This window comes from Typopeltis vanoorti, chromosome 24 (genome assembly GCF_054136105.1).
Source record: "Typopeltis vanoorti isolate ZY-2024b chromosome 24, IOZ_Tvanoo_1.0, whole genome shotgun sequence".
Classification (NCBI taxonomy): domain Eukaryota; kingdom Metazoa; phylum Arthropoda; class Arachnida; order Uropygi; family Thelyphonidae; genus Typopeltis; species Typopeltis vanoorti.
Genome location: NC_143572.1, coordinates 8,759,424 through 8,773,847, shown reverse-complemented (window position 1 = coordinate 8,773,847; position 14,424 = coordinate 8,759,424). Strand labels below are relative to the sequence as shown.

The window sequence follows — 14,424 nt, the reverse complement described above, 5'->3', positions numbered from 1 at the left end:
TCGAAAAATTGCTAAATGAAACTAGCAGTGATTTAAAAAAAAAAAAAAAAAAAAACACTGACCAGGCATGCAATCAGGAATACATATCCATGCTTGAAGCAGAAAAAAAGCCATCAAAAGTCTGAAATGTGGAAAGGCAGCTGGAGTAGATGATATCAGACCAGAAATGCTGAAGTATGGAGGTATAAAAGTTTTACAGTGGTTACACTGCATTGTTCAGAGGCCTGGACAGAAGGACGAATTGCAGATGATTGGAGTAGAGCTCTCATAGTACCCATATATAAAAAGGGAAATAAAACCGAATGTGAGAATTACAGAAGTATTTCCCTACTGAGTGTTCCTGGTAAGATCTATGCAAGTATACTTGAGAAACGGTTGAGAAAACTTGTGGAAGAAAAGCTTGGTGAAGAACAAGCTGGATTCAGGCCAAATAGAGGCTGTCAGGATCAGATATTCACTTTACGACAAATAGTTGAAAAGTCATGGAATATAACAAAGATCTGTATTTAAGTTTTGTAGATCTGGAAAAAGCACATGACAAGGTGCCAAGAGAGAAGCTATTCAAAACGCTACAGTTGTATGGTGTCAGTGGATTATTATATCAAGCAATACTTAATCTTTATTTGAGTTGTAAGTCAGCAGTTAGAATTGAAGGAAGTACATGGAGATGGTTTAATGTTAAATCTGGTGTCAGACAAGGATGTACATTATCTTTATGGATTACATTATGAAGGAAAGTAGTATAACCTGATATCAAAATTGGAGATCTTAATGTCAGCTCCTTGCTTTATGCAGATGATGTTATACTTCTAAATAAATCTACAAGCCTGCAAGATTCCGTGACTAAATTGAATAACTGTTGTGATAGATATGGTATGAAGGTCAGCAATAAGACAAAAATAATGAAAATAGGCAGAAGCATTGAAAATATCAGCTGCATTGTGAATGGAGAACCTGTAGAACAAGTAAAACATTACAGCTACTTAGGCGCGATTTTTAGTAAAGATGGTAAATTGAAATATGGAAATAGATAACAGAATCAACAAAGCTGGTATGATAGGAAGTCAACTGAATAAATTTATATGGAATAAGAGAGAAATTAGTCAAAACACTAAATTAGCTGTATACAAGAGAGTGTTCAAACCAATTTTAACTTATGGGTCTGAGAGCTGGGTCAGAAGTAAAACACTTGACCAAAGACTAGAGGCTGCAGATATGAGAGTCCTTAGAAAGATTAGGGGCATGAACAGATGGCATCAATGGCAATATCATATTAAAAACGAGGATATTAGGAAAGAACTTGACATCGTCACCATCCAGGAATGCGTTAGCAGAGCTAATCTCAGGTGGTATGGTCTCTTAAACAGAATGGGCGAGGAAAGATTAGCCAAACAAGTGTTCTCTTCCAGGTTGGCAGGAAAAAGACCCAGCAGAAGACCAAGATATAGGTGGATTGATACGGTAAAAAGTGCCTTAGAAGATAGATATATAAATATAAAATCTGACAGTGTTGTAGCTTTGACAGGTAACAGATTGATTTGGCAGAAAATTGTAGGTATGAAGTTAGTAATGATGTTAATTTTTCAGCTAGTACTATCATATCCTTGATACAAACCTTGAGGGTAAATGTCAGGAATTTGATGATGATGATGATGATTAATCTTAAGATTTCCTATTTGAATGTCAGGTTAATTTTAATTTTGGCAATCAGGGAAGAGGAGTAGCTATAAATACAATGGTAATTTTCTTGAACGGCAAGCAGTATCAAGTATTCTAATGTGGGCACCCATTAGAATGGGGAATTGAACAATGAGACTTATTTGTGCCTATGGTCCCACAAAAGATTCTAAGGAAGAAGCAGAGGCAAGCTGACAGAGAAAAGATTTCCTACAGTACAGTAGGAAATGTTTACCATTGTCTTGTGGAAAATTTTGGAAAAAAGAAATAAGCTAATAATAGTGGTAAGTACCTACTGGATTTCTGTTCAAGACATGGATTAGTCATTACTAACACTGTGTTCCAACATCAAGATGTGCACAAATTCACATAAAGAGAAGACACTAGGTAAAGTCTCATTGATTGCATTATTGTTGATAGTACTCTTCACTCTGTGGACACAAGGATATACAAATGATCATTTAGTTTTGAGCAGGATAAAATTGAATATTGTTACACCCTGATATCTTAAGAATGTAAAATTCTCAGTTATCATGGTGTAACATGAAGTGCAAATAAATTAAAAACCCCGCATTAAAGCTAAAAGATGAATTATTTAAAAGAAAAAGAAATATCCTTGCATCCAATAAAATATAAAGGTGTTTGGTTGAACTAACTAACAAAAAGAAAGAATATATTAATGTTGTAATATGATATAAAAGAGAAGATTTAAACTAAATAAGGCAGAAAAGGATTAGTCATAAGAGATGGTATGTGAGAGGCTAGAGAATTAAATATTAAGTGAATTCATAGAGAAATTTTGGAAAGGGGATTAAGTTAGAGGCTAGCACAAGAAAAAGCAACAGAAAATTGCTTAGGGTCAATTCCTGGATTGAGACTTCGTTATGGGCTCGCCGATCAAAGGACGTTTGGCAGAAAAACGCCACCCTAATTGGTTGATAAAGTCAAGTCAAGGAGGGGGGAAAGAAGTTAGAGAAGGTGCCGTTAGGAGAAAGGGTATAAAAGGGTTAGGAATTCCCCCCCCATGGGGGCTTTTTTTTTTTTTTTAGATTTTTGGCCTTTGGTTTTGGTTATGTTCCAGGAGAGTTCTTCGCGAGCTCCTTCGTATGGGTTTCATGGTGTTTTCCTGAGTGACAAGATTGGAGTTAAATCTCCGTCATCACAACACGGAAACAAAAGTGAGCGGAATTTCGGTTCCGTATTTCCTATGTAAGAAGCAAAGAATGCCATATTGTCGAGGAAAAGAAAGCATATTCTTTGTTTCAACTTCAGTGACAACCACGAGAAAGGGAAAGCTGCAAAGATATCGATATCCACGTCGCGAGTTGTACAGCCGTTATATAGATGATTCAAAGTGTGTCCTGAATTACGAAAGGTTAAGACCGCGTAAGCATAGTTCAATTCAAAAAGGAACATAAGAAAAGCAGATTATCAGAGAGGTTATACCAGGATACTTCGATCAGAAAAAGATAGATGCCCATATGGAAAACTCAGGAAAGAAAGGTACTGTAAATTATATCTCGTGTTAACTAAGATTCGTCTATATTAGTTATCATTATTCTAACACTGAACTGTTGAAGTGACCAAGAAAACAATACTAGGACTTTAGTATCTGACAGAATATAATGAAAGTAAGCTGGCTAGTGTTAATATTATATAAGTAATTACATGTCCTGAGAATATTGCATGTTTATTGTAATGTATAGGAAAGTTAAATGTCATAGTTATGTGTTAGTGCAGTAAATGGTTTAGTTAAGCTACTTAAGTTTGGATAATTAATTAGTGTGCATTAATCTTATATGTCCATATCATATGAAGTTATGTGTTGAATGTGTATGGCAGCATGATCGTAATACCCATTATAGGATCATAGCTTAAATACTTATGATAAGCTAATCTCAGTTTGTAAATATTTAGTATAGCATTGAATTGAGTAATAACTAAAATTTGAATTGTACCATGTTAAGGAATTTAATAAACCTTTTGTTCAATGATAAGAGTTGTCTGAAATTGCTATCCAATGCACCACTTGAAAAATACGAACCAAATCACGCGGGAAATTAATGTGTTAAGAAACGAGATAAAGTGTCACGACTGCAACATAGTTACACTTTCTGACATATTTTAGTTCTTTCTCCTTGTTTTTGCATATAATATCTTAAACTAAATATCCCAAAAGGCGCAGCATAATACAAATATTAGGGATACTAAGGGGAGAAATAACTTAGATATTAGAAAAAAATTAGGTGATATCTCGAGCATAGATAATAGTAGAACATAGATAAGCGGAAATTATTAGATAGAATAAAAATCATGAAAAGGGACACAACATAAATGGTGCAGCCGACAGGATGTAGTTTAGCTAATTAAATCTTAATTACAAGCTATTCACAACAAGTTGGTTTTGGTAGTAGATCAGACAACTGAGAGGTAGAAGTTTAGTTAAGTTTTGTTGAGAAATTTAGTGAGTAAATTAGTGTAAATTGGATGCAAGTATGACTGAACCCTCCAGTAGTTTAAGCATGGACAACAGCGAATTTTTTCGTTATATTAACCCATAGCAGGTGTTCTCACAATTTTCGGGTGAGGAGACTGATGATGTCCTAAATTTTTTTAGGTATATAGAAGAGCTTAGAAGAATCGGAGGATGGACTGATTTTCAGTTGCTAGTCTTGCTCCGAAGCAAACTGGTGGGAAAGGCCAAAGCGTTCATAGATCACTCTCCTTTGCTAAGGGAAACCTTAGATTATCAACAATTCAAACACATATTGGTCTCAGAACTTGCTAAGAAAAAAGGGAGTTCCCAGGTATTGAAGGAGCTGTATAATTGCATACAAGAGGAGGGAGAGAGTGTGTCTAATTTTTGGAACAGAATTATGTCTATATCACAATCCATGAGGTTCTCGTTCCCAGAGGAAGAGGCCCACATGAAATGGTTAACTTTTCAACAGTTCAGAATCAGATTATGTGATCGATTAAGAGAAGTAATATTTAAGAAAGGAGCCCAGGACCTAGACTTGTGTTTTAGCCTGGCCAGAAAAAGAGAGAGAATTTTGGATGAAATGGAGCAAGCCTCTTCTCTGAGGGAACAACTATGAAAGGAGTTAAAAAGTGAGTTAAAGAGCTTGGGGCATTCTGGGTCAACTAAGAATGAGAGAAGTATAGTTGCGATTGTCGGTAGTTCAATTGAGAGAGATGATTCAGTGAAGGGAGAAGAAATAAGAATGTAAACTGTGTCTTTAGCAGAGGTGAAAGGGAAATTGCCCCTGCCTTTGGTAGAAGGTTTGATTGAGGGTATACCCTGCAAACTCTTGTTTGATACCGGGGCTCACATATCAGTAATCCCAGAAAATTTGGTTGAGGCATTTCAGGATGTAACCTCTAATAGTTTTACTAAACTAAGTCAACCCATTAAGATCATGGGAATTGCAAAAGTTGAGCTTTCCTCAGTCTTGAAAGTGAAGGCCAGGATTTCCATACCTTGCTTCCCTGTCACTGTCACTCATGAGATGCTAGTCTTACCCAAGGTTGCAGACGCTAGCAACCAAATCATACTGGGTATTGATTTTTTAGAAAATTATAACTTTGTGTGATTTTGCAAATGGAACACTGTCCCTATGTGGAAAAAGAGTGTAAGCCACAGTGCAGAATGCAAGATCATGTAGGGAAGAGCAAAGCCTTGAAAAGAGAGAAATCAATAAGGTCACTATACCCATAGATTTTTCCGTGTGCAAGATTGAGGACTTGTTGATTGGCCTGGAGGGAGCTAAGTACTTCTCCAAACTAGATCTGAACTCTGGCTATTTCCAAATTCCTTTGAGGGAGGAGGACAGAAAATACTTTGCCTTCACCATAAGATGGCAGAAGTATCAGCTGTGTCGACTACCTCAGGGAGCCAGGAACTCAGCCATGAGTTTTCAGAGCCTGATGAATTCTGTGCTATCTGATATGCTGGGAGAAGAGGTTATCTGTTTCCAGGATGATCTTCTGGTTTACTCATCTTGCGTCGAGGAGCATAAGAGACTATTAATAGGGGTCATGGAAAGACTTAACAGAGCTCAGTTATCCCTAAAGTGTTCCAAATGCCAATTTTTTTCTCAAGGAGGTAGAGTATTTAGGTCACGTGGTAAATGAATGCGGTATAACACCCACAGAGGAAAATTGAAGGCAAGAACTCCCTCAACTGTAAGGCAAGTTAGGAGGTATTTGGGAATGATCAACTTTTACAGGAAATTCATTCCCGAATGCTCCAAACTGATGGAACCCATAGTCAGACTCACAAAGAAAGGAAAAAGATTCGAGTGGGGAAACGAACAGCAGATTGCTCATCAACGCTTAAACCTGGCTCTAACTAAGTCGCCTGTTCTGACCTATCCCAAACTGGGAAGGGATTTTTATCTCTCCGCTGATGCTTCCAACGATACAATCGCCTCCGTTATAGAGCAGAAAGAGGAAGAGGGGTTTAGACCGATCGCTTTTATCAGTAGGAAACTTTCATCTTCTGAGATAAATTACTCAGTAATAGAAAAGGAAGCCTTGCTATTGTTTATGCATTAAGAAAGTCAGGTATATGTTATTAGGACAACATCTTATCTTGCGTTCTGATCACAAACCATTGTCGTTTATATCCTCAATGAAGGACAAAAATCAGAGAATCATTAGGTGGGCTCTGGAGATGCAAGAATTTGATTTGGAAATAAAATACATCCCTGGCTCAGCGAACGTGGTCGCTGACTATCTATCCAGATCTCTGGATGTCGCACATGATAGTGATGTCAATCCTAGTGAAGAGGTGATTTTCCCTATATATAGAGAAAAAGGGGGAATCAATTCTTTAGAACAACAAGTATGGGATAAGTCTCGCATAATCGAAGAGCAAAGGAGGGATCCAGTATGGGGGAGATTTATGAGAAAGTTTTGAGAGGAGAGAAGTCCCATATTAAAGATTCCTTCAATCACACACTATACATTGATCCGAATGGTCTCTTATTGTCTAAGCAAAGCGTCACAGGGAGATGGAAGAACAAAATCGTGGTTCCAGAAAGAATGATCCCATGGGTACTGTTCACCTTTCATGACTCTAATCTAGCAGGTCATCAAGGAATACATAGAACGTGGAACAGAGTTCGTGATCATTATATATGGAAGGGGATGAAGGGAGATGTAGAATCGTATGTGACTTCCTGTCATTTGTGTCAACAGAAGTCCAGCATTGTAGGTAAGGCTCCTCTCCAGTCTTTCCCTAACCCCATGCATCCCTTTCAGGCTGTAGCCACGGATATCGTGGGCCCCCCCCCCCCCCCCTACTTATCACCAAGAAAGGAAATAGGTACATTTTGGTGATCATAGACATGTTCTCATGATATCCAGAGGCTGTAGCAATTAAGAATCAATCTGCCCAAACAGTAGCTTATAAATTTTTCAAGCTGATTATTTCTAGATATGGGACACCCCAGACACTTGTCTCTGACAAAGGTTCCAACTTCACAGCTGAAGTTATGTTACAATTGTGTAAGTTGTTAAGAGTAAAGAAATTGTTCACTACTCCTTATCATCCTCAAGGCAATGGAATGGTGGAAAGATTGAACAGGACTTTAAAGCTTACCTTGTCAAAGATATCCGACCTCCAGATCTCGAATTGGGATACCTTTCTGCCTCGCACGTTATTCGTGTGCAGAACCGCCCTACATACCACCATCAGAGAAGCCCCCGCAGTTATCCTCTATGGTTTTGAGCCAACATTCCCTGCTGATTTCAGGAATTCCCATGTGAATTCAGGGTTTCCAGATATTGATGATTATCTCAATAGCCTGATCGCTGATAATAGAATTGCGTATGAGATGGTGTACGAATCCAGTGAAGCTTGCTCACAAAAGGCAAGAAATTATGCCAACAAATTGAGGAAATACAAGGATCTGAAACCCGGTGATCTGGTCCTGTTAGAACAGAATTCCGTTAATAAAAAAGGGGGGAAGTTTGGAAGGAGCACGGCCGAACCATATGAAATTCAAGAAAAATTGTCCCCAGTGACATTTTTAAATGTCACTGGGGACATTTAAGAGGAAAAGGAACAAGGGAAATCTTGGGTAGTACATTCTGATAGATTAAAACTTTATAAGACGAGGTCAAAAAGGTTGGTATGCCTAGGAGATTCGATGGAGAGTGTATGTAGAAATAGAGGGACTACAAGAGGGGATAACAGTCCTCGTCAAGGAGGAAACCACGATGTGAATGCCCCCTCAGGAAGAGAGAAGAGTACTGATTATCATGGAGAGAGGGAATTGCCTGGCTCAGATTGGCAGTTCTCCAGGTTCAATCAGTTTGAGCAACGCATGGAGGGAGGCATAGCAAACAAGCAAATGCTGACAAAAACGGAAATTGGGATCTATAGGGATCAGAGTGAAGACAGAATACTAGAAAACACCCGATACAACCTTAGGCCCCGACGAAATGGTAAAGTAGACCACAGGAAAGGAGTTTATCCTTTAAGGATGCATGCCTCTGATAAATGGACATCTGACAGAAAAATCTCAACAAAGGGGTTAGGTATGAGAAGGGAATCAAAAGGAGAGGGATATAGTCAGGATAAAGCACGTAGCAGAGCTCGGTGCATACACTTTACAAGGTATTTTTTTTAACAAGCAGCAAGTTCCTGTGGGGATGAGAGGAGAAGGAGTGGAAAACACTTCATAAGAAAAATTTCTCTTAAAGAATTTTTTTGTTTAAAGGGGGGGGGGGGGGGACCTTTGTTACACCCTGATATCTTAAGAATGTAAAATTCTCAGTTATCATGGTGTAACATGAAGAGCAAATAAATTAAAAACCCCGCATTAAAGCTAAAAGATGAATTATTTAAAAGAAAAAGAAATATCCTTGCATCCAATAAAATATAAAGGTGTTTGGTTGACTTAACTAACAAAAAGAAAGAATATATTAATGTTGTAATATGATATAAAAGAGAAAATTTAACTAAATAAGGCAGAAAAGGATTAGTCATAAGAGATGGTATGTGAGAGGCTAGAGAATTAAATATTAAGTGAATTCATAGAGAAATTTTGGAAAGGGGATTAAGTTAGAGGCTAGCACAAGAAAAAGCAACAGAAAATCGCTTAGGGTCAATTCCTGGATCGAGACTTCGTTATGGGCTCGCCGATCAAAGGACGTTTGGTAGAAAAACGCCACCCTAATTGGTCAGTAAAGTCAAGTCAAGGAGGAGAGGGGAAAGAAGTTAGAGAAGGTGCCGTTAGGAGAGAGGGTATAAAAGGGTTAGGGACCCCCCCACGGGGGCTTTTTTTTTTTTAGACTTTTGGGTTTTGGTTCTGTTCCAGGAGAGTTCTTTGCGAGCTCCTTCGTATGGGTTTCATGGTGTTTTCCTGAGTGACAAGATTGGAGTTATATCCCCGTCATCACAACACGGAAACAAAAGTGAGTGGAATTTCGGTTCCGTATTTCAAATGTAGGAAGCGAAGAATGCCATATAGTCGAGGAAAAGAAAGCATATTCTTTGTGTTTCAACTTCAGTGACAACCACGAGAAAGGGAAAGCTGCAAAGATATCGATATCCACGTCGCGAGTTGTACAGCCGTTATATAGATGATTCAAAGTGTGTCCTGAATTACGAAAGGTTAAGACCGTGTAAGCATAGTTCAATTCAAAAAGGAACATAGGAGAAGCAGATTATCAGAGAGGTTATACCAGGATATTTTCTTTAGAATCTCACAATATGCATTAACGTTACTTATTATTCCTTGCTGATGAAAATCAACAAGCAAGATCTCTTTTTGATCCCAGAAGACAGTGGACTACTTATTTTGACCAACAGTGCCCGTTTGAATTTTTTCTGCTTTCAGAGATGATGAATACTACCACTGCACTGATCGTTTTTGGACTTGACATAAAATGCATATTTTGTACACAAATGAAAGAACAAAGTTAATCTCCTTTGTTTTTTTAACATTCCAAATTTTTTTGAGCTCATTCCACTTCTTGTTGTTTATGTGCATCAGTCAGCATTTTTGGGACCCACCTGGCACAAAATTTCCTATATCCCAGCTTTTCTTTCACAATTTTATGAATGACAGCATGAAACTTCTTGGAATTAAAATTCATTCTTTCCACTAAATTGTCTGTCACCTCACTTGGCCAGTCACAGTGCTCATAGTGAACATTGTAGCTCTCTTCTTTAAACAAAGTGACACCATTGCCTAACTTTACTGTCACTCACAATGTTAAACCCATAATCCTTACATATACACCATTGAATTTCAGCAGCACTATTGTTTTCCACCAACAAAACCCATAACACACCATGGACCTTGCATCTGGAGCGATTTTTTATCACACCACTCAGTATCTTAATATAAATTATTCATAGAAGACAACAAACAATAACACAGCAAAAGTAAAATGGTCAGGAGCTAGCTAATGAGTCACTCTATGCTACAATGTATGCGTGACCCCCCCCCACACACACACACCATATTTTTATTTTATTTGGCAGTAAATTTTGAATGGACTTTACTTTCTGAATGTGCCTCATAACTTCAATTTAATATAAACCAAAATTATTACCCGATGTTTTGAACTTGTTGCTCAGTGGATGTGGCGTTTGCACACCACGCCGCTTGACTGTACGAAGGAAGACTTAATTTTGAGTCTAGTCGGCAACTAGAGGGAATTTTTCTAAGCATTTTTTCAACTGGTTCCCAAGTTAGTTGATCTCTGGCACGGGCAAGCGGGTTTTTTCTCCCGTAAACTCAAGAAAATCGACCATAGAACCCACATTATTTCAGACATTAAATACGAGTGTTAGGGTTAGGGACCACGAGATGGCAGCACTTGTTGAGCTGTCACTCTTCACTGCCGCTTAATTAGTGATAGCCTTGGGCCAGCTATCTCTGATTGGGCACCAGTGGAGACTGAACTGCCCACTCAGTCTCCAAAAGTTAGATAGGGCTAAAAACGGCCTTGCCTACTCCCTATATATACGGGAATAAAAAGAAGGTGTAACTTCATATCAAGGTTATTATCTGAAATGTGTGTATGTGTATACACCTGCTTTAACCATTTTTTTGGTAATTAAATTTGAATGCCTATTTGAAAAGGGATAATAACACAATAATTGTCACAAATAATAAAGGTAATATAATATTTTTATTTTTGATTAATATTAAGCTCTTTTTGTACAAGTTGTGACATAATCAGGAAATGACAACCAACTTGACAAAAATTTGTCAAATATTTCAAAATGGGATGGACAGGGATATTTTCACTGGAAAAATAAATACTAGGTATTAAAATTTAGTTCACCTACACAATTTTACTGACATTCAAAGCTAAAAATTCACTATTTGCTGTTTAGTACTTTGTGGGTCCTCCTCTTGCCTTTATTACAGCTTGGCATTGGCAGGGCATTGACAAAATCAATTTCCTGATGGATGCAACTGCCAATTCATGGTTCCATACCCTTATAATGGCTTCTTGGAGCTGCCAAAGTGTTTTCAGCTTCCTGTGTATTTCAGTCTCCCTTTGGTACCACAGCCCAGATCTCAATGGGGTTGACATCTGAGCTGTTTCTTGGCCACGGTAGTTACTAAATCGAGTGTTCATTGAGCCACTTATTAACCTGCAACAAAAACTAAAGCTTTAAGTACTAACTCAATTTGTATGGTACATTTTAGAGTTATAATAACATTACTTACGCTTTTTTCCCTATGACAAGGGGCAAAGTCAATCCTGAAAGATGCATTTCATCATTACAGTAAAGTGGTCTCTGATAGTAGGCAGCAATTCTTCTAAAATTTTCTGGTGCACTGTTAACTGTGCACGTAACTAGCCATAGCAATCTCGGCACGATAATGCGAAAACTAGATTTTGCTGTCTATTTATAGCATAAAAAATTCTGATGCAATAGCAGCAACTGTTAGATTATACAGAAACCCATGGGAATGATAAATGATGTAGTACAACAAAATGTCTAATGATAAACCAATGAAAATGACCATTCAACTACTAAAACTATATTTATGTAAGGTGATGCTGTTTCTGTGAACATGAATGTACACACACAAGCTACATTACAATACACATAGTATTGTGATTTTAGCTTACTATGTGTATTGTAGTGTAGTTCGTATCTTCGTGTATGCTCTAGATCAGAGTTTCTCAACCTGTGTTCCACTTACCACAGGTGATCTGCAGCAGTCTTAAATTAAATAAATATATATTTTTTAATTATCCAAGCAAAACAAATTAAAATTGAATAAATAAGTAAAAATTATTGAAATAAAATGGATAAAATGGACAATAAAAAAACAACATAGCGGCAGAATGTTCATTCCATGAACATTCTGCTGCTGCTATAATTTGTAGCAGCAGAATGAAGAGTAATAAATGAGGTGTGAAGTGAACAACAATATGGCTTTATTGCTTCTGCCCTCCCTTGCTGTTTTTTCAGATTTGAAATAAACGTGTTATCCACATTTCAACCAAGGCTCAGTATATCTTCAGAAGTGCTAAGTGATACTTGGACAAAGCATGTTGCTTTGTGATGCTAACACTAATTGTGATACACGTGTTGTAATGGTGAGTAAATCTGATACTATTAAAGTAGAAGAAACAGCAGTTCAAAGAAAAAATACAGTAAGAAATATAATAGTTCATAGTTGGAATTTGGGTTTGCTTGGTGTGGAGATGAAACTGAACAGAAACCTCAATGTGTTTTGTGTTATGAAGTGTTGAATGAGTGCATGAAACCTGCGAAACTCCGACATTTAGAAACTAAACATTGTGATGTGAAAAATAAGCCAATTGAATTTTTTTCAGCGATGCTTAGGGACATTAAATCATGAGAAAGATATAGTTTTGGCCATGGGTTCAATTAATAGCAAAGCACTGGAAGCATCTTATCTCTTAAGTTTGCGCATAGTGAAAACAGGGAAACCTCATTTTATCGGGGAAAATTTATTACTTCCAGCAATAAAAGATGCAGTAAAAACTATGTTTGGCAACAAGTTACTAAAAGATGTTGATTTGATTCCTCTTTTAAATGACACTGTCGGTCGCAGAATTAATGATATAGCAGGTGACGTAGAATCTCAGTTAATCGAAAGAGTTAAGAAGAACCCTTATTATGCGTTAAATAGACTGAGACCACTGATGTTACAAATGATGCTCAGTTAATATGCTACATAAGATATGTGCAAGATAACAACATTCATGACGATATTCTGTTTTGTAGAACTTTGTCATCCTTTACAAGTGGAGAAGAAATATTTCACACTCTCAATAATTACATAATACACAAAGGGATCCAGTGGGAAAAATGTATGGGCTTCTGTTCAGATGGAGCTTGTGTCCTTACAGGCAGGCATAGTGGAGTTGTTTCTAAGGTCAAGGAAGTAGTTCCGGGTATGAATTGGGTATGTTCTTTCATACAGAGGGAAGCATTAGCCTTCAAAGGAATGCCTACAGAATTTAAAATTGTGCTATACAACGCTGTAAAGCTAGTTAATTTTATTAAGGCTTGACAGTTAAATAACAGGTTATTTTCAGTGCTCTGCGATGAAATGGACAGTCGATATATACAACTTTTGCTTCATTCTGGAATTCGCTGGCTTTTCAGGAGCAAAGTATTAACAAGGTTATTTCAATTGAGGCATGAAGTTTTATTGTTTGTAAATGAATGTAATTCTGATTTTGCATCACTCCTTGTTGACAAAGCATGGTTATTGACACTATCCTATCTTTCAGACATTTTTTAAATGAACTAAATCTCTCCCTTCAGGGAAATTCTTCAGCTGTTCTTGATGCCTATGACAAAGACATTCGAGAAAATACTGGTGTTATGGATCAGTTATTTTAAAAGACAGACAATTTGCATTTTTCTGGAATCCTTTTTAGTGGAAAATGATATTTTTGTTGATTTTGAGTTTCTGGAAAGGGTTCGTGACCACCTCAAAAATTTGAAACATTTTATAAGAAATTTCTGTGGGTTCACGATCCATTTCAGGCTTACAGTCACAAGAATGACCTTTCGTTATCAAAAAAAGAACAGTTAATTGAGCTTTCAAGTGACAGTGGGCTTAAAATGCAATTCTGTGATCTTGCTTTCAGTGAGAGTAAATTTCCCGACTTATCTGAAGAAGCAGTGAAAATCGTTTTGTAGTTTTCTACAATCTATTTTTGTGAGAAAGGATTTTCATCACTTCTTAAAATAAAAACAAAATACAGAAATTGTCTTAGTGTGTGTGCCAATCTTTGACTGAAGTTGAAAAATATTGAACCCGATATCCAGCAACTCTGCAAGGGCTGAGAAGCTCAACCATCTCAGCAAAAGTAAGTAGTAACATAATTATATCATATTATTTATTTGTTTAATAAAAATTAAAACTTTGTTCAATAATGATATACAATGATGCAGAACCCCCCCCCCCCCCCAGTTTCGAGTCATCAGAATTCAAGAAGAACCGGCCTACCAGTCCGAAACTCGGTGGGGACGCCAGGGGGTGGAATCCCCCCCCTTTTCGAGTCATCAGAATTCAATTCAAGAACCCGCCTACCAGTCAGTTGCATGGGGAGGGGGAGAGAACCCACCTTTCGAGTCATCAGAATTCAAGGAGAACCGGCCTACCAGTCCGTAACACGGGGCATAGGCCCCCCCCCCAGTATATAAATAAATGAAGTTGTCTAAATGCTGAAGAACTGTTACAAGAAAAATATTGTGAAGTTGCATGATGTGTATTAGCT

The 14,424-nt window shown here is 37.4% G+C and overlaps 1 protein-coding gene across 1 annotated transcript in view; it reads left to right on the top strand.

Moving 5' to 3' along the window:
* Septin1 (Septin 1) overlaps window positions 1–14,424 on the top strand; it is a 127,657-nt gene that overhangs the window by 111,126 nt on the left and 2,107 nt on the right. The window lies entirely within an intron of this gene.